General features: G+C 40.2%; 1 pseudogene; it reads left to right on the forward strand.

Annotated features, from left to right (window-relative positions):
- Nucleotides 1-1,829: 1,829 nt before the first annotated feature.
- Nucleotides 1,830-5,467, forward strand: LOC125489888 (annotated as a pseudogene).
- Nucleotides 5,468-15,560: the final 10,093 nt, after the last annotated feature.

The following is a 15,560-nucleotide window of genomic DNA, read 5'->3' on the forward strand; positions in this document are numbered from 1 at the left end:
TTGAAAAAATAAAAATAAAACCATAGAAACTTTGTTGATCACGTGACTTTTTACTATGGAGAACGAATATTTTTGTTCGCGAATTTCCAAAACTCGTAGAACAAAAGTTGTTCAGAATGACCCCATGATGATTTTTACAACACCCTGTAGAAAATTATTTCGTATTGAGTACCTATCTGTTGCTCTGATTTCACCATATCTTCCCATACTGTGAAAAACAATACAAGTACTTACCTTACCTTTATTTTCAAAATATTACGTGCAAACAGGTTTAAAATAAAAACCGCAACATTGCAACTCGGCAACCAATAAGACGAACTCGCGACAAACCTCATTCCCTAACAAGCAACACATTTCCATGCAAATCCAATGACCGCGCGACACAAACTATTTGTCGTAAAAAAACTTTTTAATTCTGTCGCCAGCTTGATAAACAATATACGCGCGGCGCAGGCTGCCCCGGGGAAATTAGATTCTCATTTGCATGATGGCCGGCAGGATGTGACCTGACACTCTTCGCAGCCTTCCTTCTCGGGGACTGGGGTACTAGCATGGCTAAGCTAAGCAAACAAAGATATAGAGATGGCGGCTGGACTAATGCTAGATTCAGCGTGATCCATTGGGTTACGAAATATGTTGATTACAATTACATCTGTCAAGTAGATTTAACCATAACTATTAGTTGTTTTCTGTGGTCCTAAAGGGCTAGATAAACGTAAGTAAGTCGCGTACCTACCTAAAGCTCAACTAACTTTTTTGTTTGTAAAGTAAGGGAATTTAAGGTGACGAACGGGCAAAAAAGGTCGTCGAGCCATAAGTACGCGTAGTTATTCGCACGTCTAGCTGGCCCTTAAAGGTTTTGAAATTTCAGAAATCCGAATCTTGAATAAATATTTTGGATATTCACCCGAAACCACCCGTTACACAAAACACACTTATTTCTGTTAGATTCCAGGAAACGTAAATTGGGTAGGTACAGATACACAACACACACAATACATCTTGCTCCCTGGGTAATTGGTCGCTGCGTCCTCAATACCCGCTGCCCGCCGCTCCTAAACTAAATACTGTATGCGCAAACATCCACGGACGCTATCAATACCAATCTGCATCCAACCGACATAAAGGCGCCATTCGGCGGCGGACGATCTGTCGCATGGGCACTTCTGGTTTCCTTACGTTTAAAACCGCCAATTTGCACCTTTATTCTGCAACTTTTCCGTTTTTTCAGTCTTTCTAATTCTTGAAAATGTATATTTCTATATTTTTTTCCCTACGAGTACCGAGTTTTAGAGCCAGATTTGGTAAGAAAGTTCACCACATTCACCTTAATATACGAATTTTGCAATATCATTATATCGGCGTATGCTTCACATCAGCAGAAACTAACAATAAAAACGTATTCAGTGCTTTTCTGTTTCAGCGTAAAGGTTCTAAAAAGCTTGACTTCAAAACAAATAATTTTGACTGCTTTTTAACCTTTCGGTATCAGAGTAAGATAGAACTGTTTGTGTTTTTGTTCTTATATAAATCGTACAAAAAAGTTTAATAAAAAAACAGAGACTTTTTTATAAAGAGCCCGATCCTATCATGGTCGGAATTAAGAACGAGCTTCCGAGACAAAGTGTAGATGTGATTTGATAAAAGTAACAACAGATACTTATCCTAACTTTTTGATGTTTATTTTATAAATGAGGATTTTTTTTTCTTTATTTAAGTACCTAACTAGAACAAAACCAAATAAATGAATAGCAACCCCAGTTGAATCGAAGATCTAAGGAAAACTTTCAAAGTTGTTGGGGATTCTTTTGCTATATCACTTGTGATATGTATATGATAAGGTTGTATGCGTGCTGCGCCACGCATGTGTGTGTGACCATGAATAAAGATCGCCAGTGCGTCTATAGCAGTGTCGTGTTTCACTTGTCTGTCCCGTACTTATCAGTGGCACCGAGGATTAAAAACTACCCGCGTCTTCAGAATAAAAATGGCGAATTTTATTCTTGGACCAATTTCTACATTCGACCACCACGTGCAGGATTGGGCTACTTTCAAAAGCAAGTTCGACCAGTGGCTGATTGCCAATGGTGTGGAAGAACAGACAGACAAGACGGGCGCGAAGAGTCGCGCCATACTGATCAGCGCACTCAGCGACAGCACGTACCAGTTGGCAAACAACCTCGTGCTGCCGAAAGACCTCGTCACAGCACCGTTCGAGGATATCGTCAAGGTATTAGACGTGCATTTCACGCCGAAGCGGTGCGGGTTTGCAGAACGCCACTACTTCTAATCGGCAGCGCAGCAGGCGGGCGAGTCGCACGCGCAGTGGGCCGCGCGGCTCAGGGGACTCGCAGCACACTGCAACTTCAAGGAGTTGGAAGAGGCGTTGCGAGACAAGTTCGTGATGGGGCTGCAGTCAGGACCGGAGAGGGAGAAGCTGTTCGCCATGGAGATCAGCGAGCTGACGCTGGCGAAGGCCGTGGACGTGGCGGAGAGCGTGCGGTGCGCGCGCGCGGCCGCCGCCAGCACGGCGCCCGGCGCCCGCGGCTCCTCCTCCGGGGACTCCGTGTTCAAGATGCAGCAGCGGGAGCCGCGCGGCGCCGCCGGCCCCGGCAAGGAGCAGTGCACCGTGTGTGGGCGACGTAGCCATAAGGCAAGCGAGTGCCGGTTCGCTTCATTTAAGTGTACAAAGTGCAAGGCCAAAGGTCATTTACGCCGGATGTGCAAATACGTAAACTTTGTAGGAACGGAGGAAACGTGCGAGGGCGATGATGATGATGATGGTAAGTTGCTCAGTATTCGTTGAGTACTTGGGGAAAAATGAATATCTCGATGTTTACGTCATAGTGCAGGGCGGCTCGCCGCTACTCGGGCGAGACTTCATTTGTAAATTCCAATTGGAGCTTACTCCGACTATTAACTTTTGCCACTCCGACACTAATGAAGATTTAGAGTTAAACCAGTTAATTGCTCGGTTTCCGGACGTGTTTTTTGATAAACTCGGCTGTTTTAATAAATATAAAGTTAAACTTAGATTAAAAGACAATGCAAAACCAATATTCATGAAAGCGAGGCCCGTAGCGTTTGCTCTGAAACAAAAAATTGATAAGGAGATAAATAGATTGTTATCATTAGACGTGATAGCGCCGATGGAGCAGTCGGAGTACGCGTCCCCCGTGGTGCCCGTGCTGAAGCGCGACGGCGAGGTGCGGCTGTGCGCCGACTACTCGCGCACCCTCAACCAGCAGCTGTTCATCGACAAGTACCCGCTGCCCACGGTGCAGGAGCTGTTCATGAACCTGCACGGCGGGGAACAGTTCTCCAAGCTGGATATGTCTTCCGCTTATGCGCAATTTCAAATTACAGACGATAATAATATCACGTCTATCAACACTCATAGAGGTCTATTTAAATACAAACGTCTTATTTTTGGACTCGCATCTGCTCCGGCTATTTTCCAAAGAGCATTAGAAAGTATTTTAGGTATTGATGGGGTCCTATGCTTCTTAGATGACATTCTTATCACCGGCAAGGACAGAGCCGAGCACATGAAACGGTTAGAAACAGTGTTACTCAGGTTCCAAGATGCTGGGTTAACTCTTCGACCGGACAAGTGTGAGTTTTTCCGGGACGAAATAACTTATCTAGGTCACGTAATAAGTAAGAACGGCATAAAAAAATCTAAAGATAAGGTTGAAGCTATTGCGAATGCACCGAAACCAACCAATGTAAATGAGTTACAGTCTTTTATTGGTTTGGTAAACTATTACCGTTGTTTCGTGCCCAATACTTCCGCTATATTAGCGCCATTATATGACCTACTTAAAAAAGAAGTAAAATGGTCGTGGTCATCAGGAACAGGACAAGGCGTTTAACGAAATCAAAGCTAAACTTGCTTCAGAAAACGTGTTGGCTCATTTTGACCCAAACGCGAAAATAATATTAACGGTGGACGCGTCACCGAAAGGGTTAGGTGCTATTTTGTCACAAATTAGTACAGATGGGTATGAAAGGCCGATTTCTTATGCTTCGCGGACATTGAATTCAGCGGAGAAAAATTACTCCCAGATTCAGAAAGAGGCTACGGCCATCATATTTGGCGTACGCAAGTTCCATCAGTATTTATACGCCAGAGCCGAACCTTTTATTCTCCGTACCGATCACAAGCCGTTGGTATCCATATTCGGTTCGCGACACGGAGTGCCGGAAGTGTCCGCCAACAGGCTGCAACGATACGCATTGTTTTTGTCGTCCTACAATTACACTATTGAATACGTTCGAAGTGCAGACAACTGCGCGGACTTCTTATCTCGGGCGGTCACCGACAGTAAGGCTCCCAGTCGCGCGGACACCGCCGCGTATGTGAACTTCGTGGTAGATGGCTCGTTACCGATTACCCGCGATCAGCTGGCCGTAGAAACGCAAAACGACAGCTTATTAAAAAAGGTTATGCAATTTGTGCTTAACGGGTGGCCGCCGAAAGTAAATAACAGCGATATGAAACCATATTTTTTATGTAGGTTACAATTGGCTATTGAAAATGGTTGCTTACTCCGAGGTCATAAAGTTGTTATTCCTTCGTCGTTGCAGCAAAGAGTACTTAATGAGTTGCATGGCTCGCACTTAGGTATAGTTAAGTCGAAAGCCGAGGCAAGGTCAAAGTTTTGGTTCCCGGGAATAGATGCGGCCATTGAAAGGATGAGTAATAGTTGCAGGGTTTGTCTGAGTCTGCGCGCGACCCCACCTCGGTCACCGCTGGTGTCGTGGCCATACCCAGACGGACCACTCAGTAGAATTCATCTTGATTTCTTGGGGCCAATATACGGTGATATGTACCTAGTTATTGTTGACGCATTTTCAAAGTGGGTGGAGTGCATTAATATGAAAAATAACATTACATCGGCAATGTTGATAAGCAAAATGAATGAGTACATGTCTAGGTTCGGGGTGCCAACCACCATCGTTACGGATAATGCAACTTCGTTTACTTCAGAACAGTTTGCTACGTTCTGTAGGCTTAATGGTATTCGTCATATCACGTCGCCGGCTTATCACCCCGCAAGTAATGGTCAGGCGGAAAGCAGTGTTAAAATTGTCAAGAAAGGGATAAAGTGTGCACTGCAGTTAGGTAGTAGTACAGGTAATGTGAATGATAGGCTACTTAAGTACTTATTCGACTACCGTAACTCCGTTCATTCGACCACGGGCCAGAGCCCCGCGAGCCTCATGCTGGGCCGGCCGCTCCGGTCGCGCCTCGACCTGCTGGCGCCGCCGCCGCAGCCATCGCCATCGTCACCGCCCTCCGCGCTCACTCACAAGGTGCTCGACACCCAGTGCTTACAGGCTAGACATTATGGAGGTATTGTAAGAAAAGACTTAGTAGTAAATGATAAAGTTTTATATAAGGTGTATTCAACCAATCAAAAATTTTGTTGGAAAAAAGGAACTATAGTTAGAAAAATTGGAAATATTTTGTTTATAATTAAAGACTCTGAGACCGGAAGTGAGGTGAAAAGACATAAAAATCAGATCATTATATTCAAAGGAAATCCAGAGGGTCATAACCATGAGATACTTGACTTAGAGAATGTCGGAAACAGGAGGGGAGAGGAAGGAAGCGGAGAGCAGCCTGATGAGACAGTGGCCGCCACCCCCGAGTCACCGGCCAGCCCGGCCCGCGGCGACGAGACACCGGCCAGCCCGGCCCGCAGCGCCGAGACACCGCCGGCCAGCCCGGCCCGCAGCGCGCCCGCGCCCGGCCCGGCCACGAGCGCGCCGCCCGGCGACGCCGCGCAGCCCGACACTACTCCCACTGACGACCAGCAGAGTTACACCCGGTCACACAACTCTCCGCAGTCTCACCAAACAAGAATGAACCTTAGGGACATTCCTAAAGTAAATTATAGGAGGTTTTTCTAGTTAGTTAGTTGTTCTCGTATGTAAGTTAACTTGAAAGTATTTACTATACTTCCTGTAATATTGGTGGAGGGATGATATGTATATGATAAGGTTGTATGCGTGCTGCGCCACGCATGTGTGTGTGACCATGAATAAAGATCGCCAGTGCGTCTATAGCAGTGTCGTGTTTCACTTGTCTGTCCCGTACTTATCAACTTGTTAATTTAGTTATGGTTCGGACTACTTCCTTCATTTCCGTTTTCGGATTAAAATACTGCATGAAATTACGATTGTGGTAAGCGTCCCCGTTTAGGCATCTTTCGCAACGGACGCATCACATTCAGTATTCTTTGTATAGAAATTTATACAAATGCGTTCACTTCATCGGCAATGCCGACGCCGTTTCTCCGTACATTTATGACAATCAGTTTGATGCGATGTGTAGGTACAATACCCATAGTTGGACGCTTAACTTTACTGCCGTTTAGCGAAAATGTTAAGTTAATAAGCAGGACATAATAAGTTCAGGCTTAGGCATATTTACTCAAATAAGTAACTTGCTGTTCATTTCGCAACTGAGTAACAACGTTCCCAGTTTTAATTTAATTCTTTAAAACATGTGCATTTCCGGATTACCTAACCGGAAAAGATTAGCAACTCCGTAGCTACGGAAATTAATTCACATCGCATCGCGTCTTGGGGACTAAATTTAAATTCAAAATCAGCGATTTCGAACTGGGGCCATGCCGCCTCCTTGTTCGATTGTCAAAGACTTACCCCCTCTAAGCCTCTTACCAGAATAAGGAGATTTCGTCTCAAACCTCTTTGAGCAACTGGCTGCCAGGACTTTGTAGTTTATTATTTTTTTCAGGTTTCATTTGCGATTACACAGAGGTGGACCGGCCAGACGGATTACCGCTGTAGCGCCGAGCCAGTATTGGAAATATAATCCGCTGCGATGCGAATATGTATATTTTAAAATGACTGGCCTGTGTACCTATACTACCTATGTGTAGTGCATGTTGAAATTGAAACCGCCAGAAAGCTTTTTCCCGCATTAGATATAATGGATACAGCATAGAGATAAACAGACGCATACATCAGGTACATTTTTCAAACTCACGAATTTTTTGTAAAGCCGCAACATATTCACAAACTCCAAAAGAAAATTGTATGTATCCTATCAATATACCTACTTACTAAATATTTATCTGCATGAAAAAGGCTCATAATTTTACGCTCCAAAAGAAGAATAAAGGATAGCAAGTAAAAGATTCCTGTACAAGGAAGATGCTCATTTGTTTTGAGCTACAAATTGAATTTAGAGTATAACTTTTGGGTATCCGTGTTGCTTGCTGGATTGCATTTTGTAAGTAAATTGGTCGTTACAGTCGCGTCTTCGTGATTCGCTGGTAGAATAATACCGAATGTAGCAAGCTTGTCCTTGGTATAGTATGTAATTTGATGTATTATTCGAAGGCTGGTGATTCGTGAATATTTAATCCCACTGTTGGCACGTGTTTCAGTCTATACTATTATTCATAATGCTGCTGCTCACCGTCGATATATAGTTTATCGATACTATTTGTTTTTTAACACAACACAAGTATGTATTATTTTTTAAATCCTCTAACATTCATTATTGACTCATTTAGTTAAAAAATATTAAGTATAAGATCGCGAAAGTTTGATTTACTTATACAATATCATTTTTACGGATTTCCTAACAACTTACTGATATATACCTATCATCATTGTATTCCAAAACTTTGGATAAAGGTGTTGTAATTGTAAGTAGTTAGATCATATCGATATACAGGGTGCCTGCACAGTGCACAGATTCAGCCCTAGTGAAAGCGCACAACGTATATTTTCACTCCCAATACTGTTAACATGTTCGTCATGAAATTTTCACGCCGTCAAACTTGTAAATGGTTTGATAATTTTATTGTATGGATTTGTGTTTTGTCTGTTCATCGTATTTTGAACTTATGTTTATTATTATAATGAATGGTATGTTGTTTATAAGATCGAATGGTGTTTTGTTAGTAAACTGGTCAACAAGCCTAACGTGGTAAGGGAAGATATTTGTTTAAAGTGAAACATTTGTTTTAGATTAGGTTTGTTTAGGAACTGGAAAAAAACGCCTCAGCATTAACTTCGCCTGTTTACACGTAACTTTTTTTTGGGATAAATAATTAATAATATTTTATCCTATTACTTTTAAAATTATTATAAGATAATAGCAGTAAAAGAGGATGCATGTAAGGTGAGGTGAGCTTGATCACCGCTCGACAGTATCTACACAATATCTCATAATTTTAGTTACCCATCTCACCAACAGGAAACGCACTCTTGTCCAGAGAAGTCATAAAACTCGCTCTTGATCAGAGAAGTCATAAAACAGGGAGTGGTAAAGTTGCTTGCGGACGACGAACGAGGAGGAAACCGGATCGCGCCTCCCGAGACAATCTACCACATGAAATGTAATTCAAAACTAATAACAGTTGCTCAAAGCGGAAATTCTGTGTCGAGCGTGCGGCCATGACGCGAGCGAGTGTTGGGGAGTATAAGTAGATCGTCTGCTTTTATACTTACCAGCTACCTCCACCTAGTTACTCAAACTACCTCGTACTCTTGCGGTGACGAAAAGCATTGTGAGGAAATCTTCTATACTAATATTACTAATCTAGAATCTTATGCAACGTATCATGTGTGTACAAATTTACAGCGTAAAGCAAACGAGGTCATCTCCGACTACCCCTTCGGTGATAACAGTCGTGAAACATACATATCGTATGTAAGTCCTGGGTTCATACATTATAATTACCTACTTAGGACATTTATCGATACGTACGTCAGTATTGAAATTATGTTTGGGTGAGATCGATGAAGGTACCGGAGGGGCATTATCGCGAAGTCAAAACGAAATAACATTTACGAAGTAATTAGTGCCAAATTCAATACCATTTGAATCCGAAAGTCTTTATCAAAACAAATTCGTTATAGGTCCACACTCCGCAGGCTACTCAAATAGTACTCTTTGGGCTACTCCCGCCACTCGCTGGTTCCCCGGCCGCCGCCGCGTCGCCGGCGCTCGCTCACACGTTAATCGTTCTATTCTTTCTACAAAGAGTTTTCAATCGAAAAGGTTTCCTATGCGGACTCCTTTCCCATTTCTTAGTAATTTTCTTAGAGATTTCACTGTCCTATGTGGGCTTATCTGACAGATAAAAGAGCGCTGGCGGTTTATCGAAAAATAATGCTCGTTTCAACGGATTTCTGAAGACTTGGGGTTTTTGGAATGAAATTTTCAACTATTTAAAACTATGCTATGTACCTAATGCGTACTTCTTGGTAGCTGAAGCTTTTACTGAGTCAAATCAAAATAAGTTTAAATGCCCTTCATTAAACAACTAACCTTTGCCGGCGGCTTCACAAGCGTTAAATTTGTAGTTATAAGTACAGTTCCGCTTAATTGTATTAAACACTGTCACTGCAACTTTTTCATTACTCGAGAGTCGTAATTTATTAATGTCAACAAACAAAATATCATCGAAGATGATACCTATAAGCTTTCTGACTTCCACGTGGATATTAAGTAGATAGGTATACACCTTTTACTAATATAGGATCGTAGAATAGAAAAATCCTTCCTGAATAATTTATCAACTTTTCCCGACTACCTGAGTACAAAGTGTAGCGTCCTCTTCCAGTGCTCCCGAAAAACCCGTTTCAGTTTGCTTTTCAGTTAGTTTCGTATCTGTAAAAAAAAGTAATAATCCCCTTGAACCCGCCTTTTGAAAAATAATCCGTATAAAAGGTCGCAGCAAACGAATATCCATTACAAACGAACTTTCCAATATACGATTTTTTGCTGTGGACCGGGGGGCTATTCTGGTGATGAGTCTAGCAGGTTCGGCGCAACTCAGTTACATGCATCATGTATGATGGAGTGAAAGAGCCTCGTGTCGTGTTGACTGGATCTGACACAGCGCATCCTGGGCTAATACATTCATAACGATGACATACCCTATTCGTCAATACGGCTTGAATCATTAGATTATTATATTATTGGAAAATGTACCTATATTTTTCCGTATAGCATTAAAAACATATACGATGACTATCGGCATTTAAAAACTCATTTAACTGGTAGGAATAGCTGGTTACATGCTAAGAAGAAGATGGAAAAATCAGAAACTTGGAGATCTCTCCTAGGAACAATGTCATCGATTTTATATACCGGCCGTGAACGAACGGATGCCCGAGGCCACAGTGTCATACGCTACTTAGGAGAGCCCTTTACACGTATGGTACCTGTGCTGAATGATCATGATGTAATGATAAATTTCAATAAAATTTAGTTTATAACGTCTTTCAGCCAACAGGCTGGCTAGAAGAAATTATAAATCGCGTTTAGGCGATAAGTCCGCGCTTTTATACCGACTTAGTCAATAACTACTCTGTGTCTTGTTTCATGGCATCAATCTATGTGTATGCATACTATAAAGTTTTAAAATAAAAAACTAAAATTAATAAAATACCTACTTATGTATAATGAAAGAGTGCCAGCATCGCCCCCCAAAGTCCATCAGCACGTAACGAGCAAAATCTCGAGTATGGCGGCTTAAAACCGATTATGTAAATCAAAACCATCATTCCATACAACGGACTGCCGGCTTATCGGGGATTTATACCGGTTTTTCCGTCCCTTCTCAAATGTACGTACAACGCGGCCTCTGTAACTGAAAATTAAAAATCAATCGCATTTGCTGATGCAGATGAGCTGGCCAGGCTCTACCTTCAGCATCGTAAAGAGAATTTAAACACGATGGGTTTCTTATGAAAATTTTATGATGTAATACTTCTACACTCGCGAGCAAAGAAAAAGTTTCACTTTCAAAATGCCAACACCAATATGCTATTTTTTTTAATAAGAACATTTTTTTTATGGTTGTTATTCTGTTGCGAAATGTAGTTCAATGTTTCAGACGGCGTCGTTAACCTTTTCTGTTTAGGAGTAGTTTGGTGCTATTTTCACTGGAACTTTTTCATTGCCCGCAAATTAGTGTACTCATTTTCTTATGTAGGAGGCTTAAATGTAGTGAGGGTGATAAAAGAAAGACTGATGATGATTGCCAATTATATTTCAACAGTTGTAAATGACTTGCAAGCTGAACGTGGTTAACTCAAGGTGTCAGGTACCCATTCTTAATACCGTAGAAACTTTCAAATGCGTTACGAAACCCAATATCGTGTTAAACGCCCATTTGCGATTCAAAACACGGATAGCTCATTACATTACACTCCCCCTTTCTAGTTAACATTGATCCTGTAATATGCCAATTTCGGCAACTTTTGACTTGCCAATTAGGAAAAATACCTTGTGAAGTGGCCATTGCCCTACAATGGTGGTGAGACTGGGTCGGCCCGGATAATTAAGAAAGCTATTACTGAGACGCTCAAAGATGCTATTTATCCTCATTAAAATAATGTCTTCGCGGGCATTAATCATCGCGGCTCCATTAGGCGGCGGATCAACGATGGCTGTTTGGAATTTGGTTCAATTCAAAATGGCCGACGAAAGAAGCCTGAAGAAATCCGAGTTTAAAGTTACGAACGTTGAATCTTGTCTCAACAACGCGCAATACCTAGGAGGTAGTTTTATTACTAATCTCACGGCTTTGCTTACTCAATAATTATCTGAAAAGTGATTAAGTACAGTTTGCCACGGATATATCGGACCCGTCCGCGTAATTCAATTTAGCTTTAGTTTAATTAGGAGCGCCACCTACAGACAAATCGACAGATAGAGACCCAAATTTGTTTTCTTCTAACAGGATAGGACTGTAACTACAGGTATCCAGCCGTACATTCTGCTTAAATCAGTGATAGTCAGATAGGTATATGTATTGTTTGTTACTTTTGTAATGAAGCAATGATTTATAATGAATACAGCAGCTTTATTATTAAAAAATAATAACAGATACCAATTATTAAGTGCAAGCCTTTTTCATCAGAATTTCAATAACCATTGTCCTGCCCACTCAGGATATAGCTTTATCCAAAAATAACTTTGGCGTTTTTATTACCAGATTGAAAGAATTTTCCCATAAAATTTCCAATATAAATAAAATGCCTATTTTCCACCGCTTACCCCAATCAGGATGATGCAATGTTCCACTGTTGTCGGATTCCCGAAGAGTCCACAAAGAAACCTTGAAGGATAAACATGTTGGGAGCAACTGCCACGAAACAGAGAGACAGGAGATCTGACTTTTATATATACTTCTAAATCTAAATCTTTTGTGAAAATCCGGAAATCCCAGCGATAATACCAAGCTCGACTTGGTGGGGGCACTGCCGTGCCCCCAGATATCAGAGGCATATAAATAAAGTTTAGAAAAGCTACACATTAAAAAATATGAGCTCCACAACCAATGAATCCGTCAGTGGCTGCGAATGATATAATAGTTTTTTTTTCTATATAACTATAAAGAAAACTTGAAATACCTACTTGAATACTTGGAAACTCAGACGAAACATTGCGGTGGGCGAGTCACATTTTGTGCTTCGCGGCAGTTTCGGAAACAGTGGTGCGTCAAATAAATACTCGTGGCAATGAATTTATCTTATAAATACAACATTTTCTCTATTAAATTTAGGCTAGGCGCATACTTGGACACAGGCCGCCAGACCAGATCAGATTCCATTTTCTTCAATATTGCAGATGGCGTCATTAAGCTAATCTTTTAGGTTTATGAGTATTTTGATCCGCTGTGTCCGCCCCGCCCGCCGTGTCCGTGGCCGCACGACGCGACGTCTGTGTGTGACGGCGCAGGACCTTTGCCGTAATTTTCCGCTCCGCTAATCGCTTCAATTTTTAAAAAAAAACCTCGCCTTTGTACCGGCCGGAGTCCCAATATGTTGCCTTTCCTCGTCTTTTTTCCCCATTTCATTCAAAACGCCCGCACATTTCCAGCGGCCGTTCAATTAATAAAGCTTTAACATTCGGGGTCATTTGGGAAGTCGGCCATTTGTGTGGTCTCGGTGACAATAGACTTCCTTTTATGTTTTTCTGCGTTCTAATTTTGGATATATTTTAAGTTTAGTTCGTAAATACGAAAAAGAGCTTGAATGTTGCTTTATCTTTGTCTTTTGGCTGTTCTTTTTGTTAAATATCTTCTTTAAAAATTTATCAGTAGGATTAGTGCCTGTTTTTTAAATATTGCGGTCACCGTCTTTAGATAATGACAGCATAAGCCCCTTCTCCCACTTCTCTTATTTAGGTAAATAATACCTTTAAACCTGACATTTTGAACTAGGCTCGTATGTCTAGTTTCTCATTTTTGTAAATCTTACTTAAGTTAACTTATGTCTTGGTCAGAGTCAATTTAGGCCATCACAACACAATGATGCATTCCGTACTGAAATTGTGCATAACTTGTTTCTCACGTGAGAAACTGGGCATTAATCAGTATAATTGTTCAGTACAAGTTACATAAATAATTCAGGACACATAATTGTGGCCAGTTATTGTCCAGTTTATAATTAAAGCACATTTCATCCGTTAAGCCTGGCTGAGTCTGCTGGCGTTGAGGTCACGTGCAAATCAATATTATTCGTGTTTAAATATTAAAATGTAATATTTAATATTTGGGTCAGTCCTCGAATCAAATCTGCATTAAGCTGATACGAAAATTCGCTGTTCAATAATTGGTATTGGAGTAATAAAATGATTTTCTCATTAAGTCCTTCGTCCCCACGATACAACCTAACTGAATGTTTTAAACCATACAGCACATAAATTTAACCATCTGAATCGATTTTGATGAGACATGACAAATGTAACTCATTGTGCTAACACTAATAATTTTAATCAGCTACGTGCCAAATCACTTCAGAGTTACGTAGATACACAGACACATGTCATCTAGCAGAGTATTTGTTTGACAAATTTAGTTTTAGAAGTGATGCGCATTATGTTAACACCAGATCAAAACATAATAATTTAATGTTTGTACCAGGATGTAAGTTGGAAAATTCTCGTAGATGCTTTAAGTGTAAAAGTGCCAAAATATGGAACAATTTGCCACCGCCATTACGAAACAATATTGTATCAATACAATCTTTTAAGAAAAAATACAAATTACTCTTGCTTATGATCCAAAAAGACACCGAAAATATTAGAAGATAATGCATGTAATACTAATGTAGTAGAATTGCGTTAATTGTGTGTACATTATTGGATTTAGAATTAGTATGTACCTACCAGTTACTTAGATGAAACTAACTACCACTTATGAAAAATAAAGTAAAAATAAGGATATAGTGTAATTATAATATGTAACATGCTCGGCTATGTTTGAAACAAATTAATGTTAAGTAGTTAATATTGTTTTCTTTTTTTTACTTGTAATTTTAAATTGTGGCATGGGCGTGGCTGAAAATCAGCGCTATTCTTATATTTATAATATTTGAGTAGCCTTATGCTGAGTCCACGTCCATTTTCGAGTTTATATTTTTTTGTTCTTTTAACTATGTACCTATGTGACTATTGTTATTGTTTAAGTCAATAGATTTTTAGCATGTTAGTATTAAGATTAACTCGAAATAAACTTTCTTTTATCTCTTTTATCTCTTATCTAACTTATGACTACCCATTTTTACTTTCAAAGGTAAAAACATATTTGTCATATCGAATCCGTACTTGCGATGTAGAAGGCCAAAGCTTATACTCTATGCTCAGAATAATAACAGGTTCTCGCTTATAAAATGATCGAAATAATGAGAATTGCAGTTGGTAGTTGACAATGTCAACGTGCCCAAGGTAATAAAACATCGGATCCTATCTCCGGAATACCAATATTGACCGTTCCACAATGATGGTCATTTATTGAATTATGAATCAATGCTTATTCTGTGAAATACTCAATACTCAATCTTAGAAATACAAGAAGGTAGCAAAAACAATTTATTTAGTATCAATATACATAATATACACATTTAGTATCAATATATAAATTTAAATTTTATTTTACTTAGTTATTTAAGTTATTTTAGTTTTGTTTTTACTTACTTTTAATTTTCTACCATATGATTTGTATCTTAAATGCTAACCAAATATACTACTTTCACCCTAATCTTACTCAAAATGTTGACAACAAGCCACCTGTTCTCTAATGTTACAGTCTGCCTACTGGTCACTCACGGCACAGGCTTAGCCTAGTGTGAGAACCCCAGCTACCATAGTTTTTTTAATCTGGTCCAAATAATTTATAACTGTTTTATATCCATAACATTTATTAAGATAACCTATGTAAATATTTTGGCTAAATAAATTTTTTTTCATTTTTCATTTTCATACACTTGCAGTACATACCTATTTACTTATAAAATAAGTGCTTACCTATGCATAAATTTTGAGCATCGTCGTCATTATCAGCCCGTTATCATTCAATGCTGTACATAGATCTCTCCCAAGTAGCGCCACAATAAGATGTCTTAGGCCTTCCTCATCCAGCCACTACCACATACGTAGGTATCTGTAAGGGTATTACTCCAGTGGGCTGTAGGGCGTCCAACGCTATATTTATCTGTTCCAGAAGGTCTAGTATGGGGCGCATTTAAGACGTGACAAAAGTTTTGCATCACGCTCA

Source organism: Plutella xylostella, chromosome 18 (assembly GCF_932276165.1).
Source record: "Plutella xylostella chromosome 18, ilPluXylo3.1, whole genome shotgun sequence".
In the NCBI taxonomy this organism is placed as follows: Eukaryota; Metazoa; Arthropoda; class Insecta; order Lepidoptera; family Plutellidae; genus Plutella; species Plutella xylostella.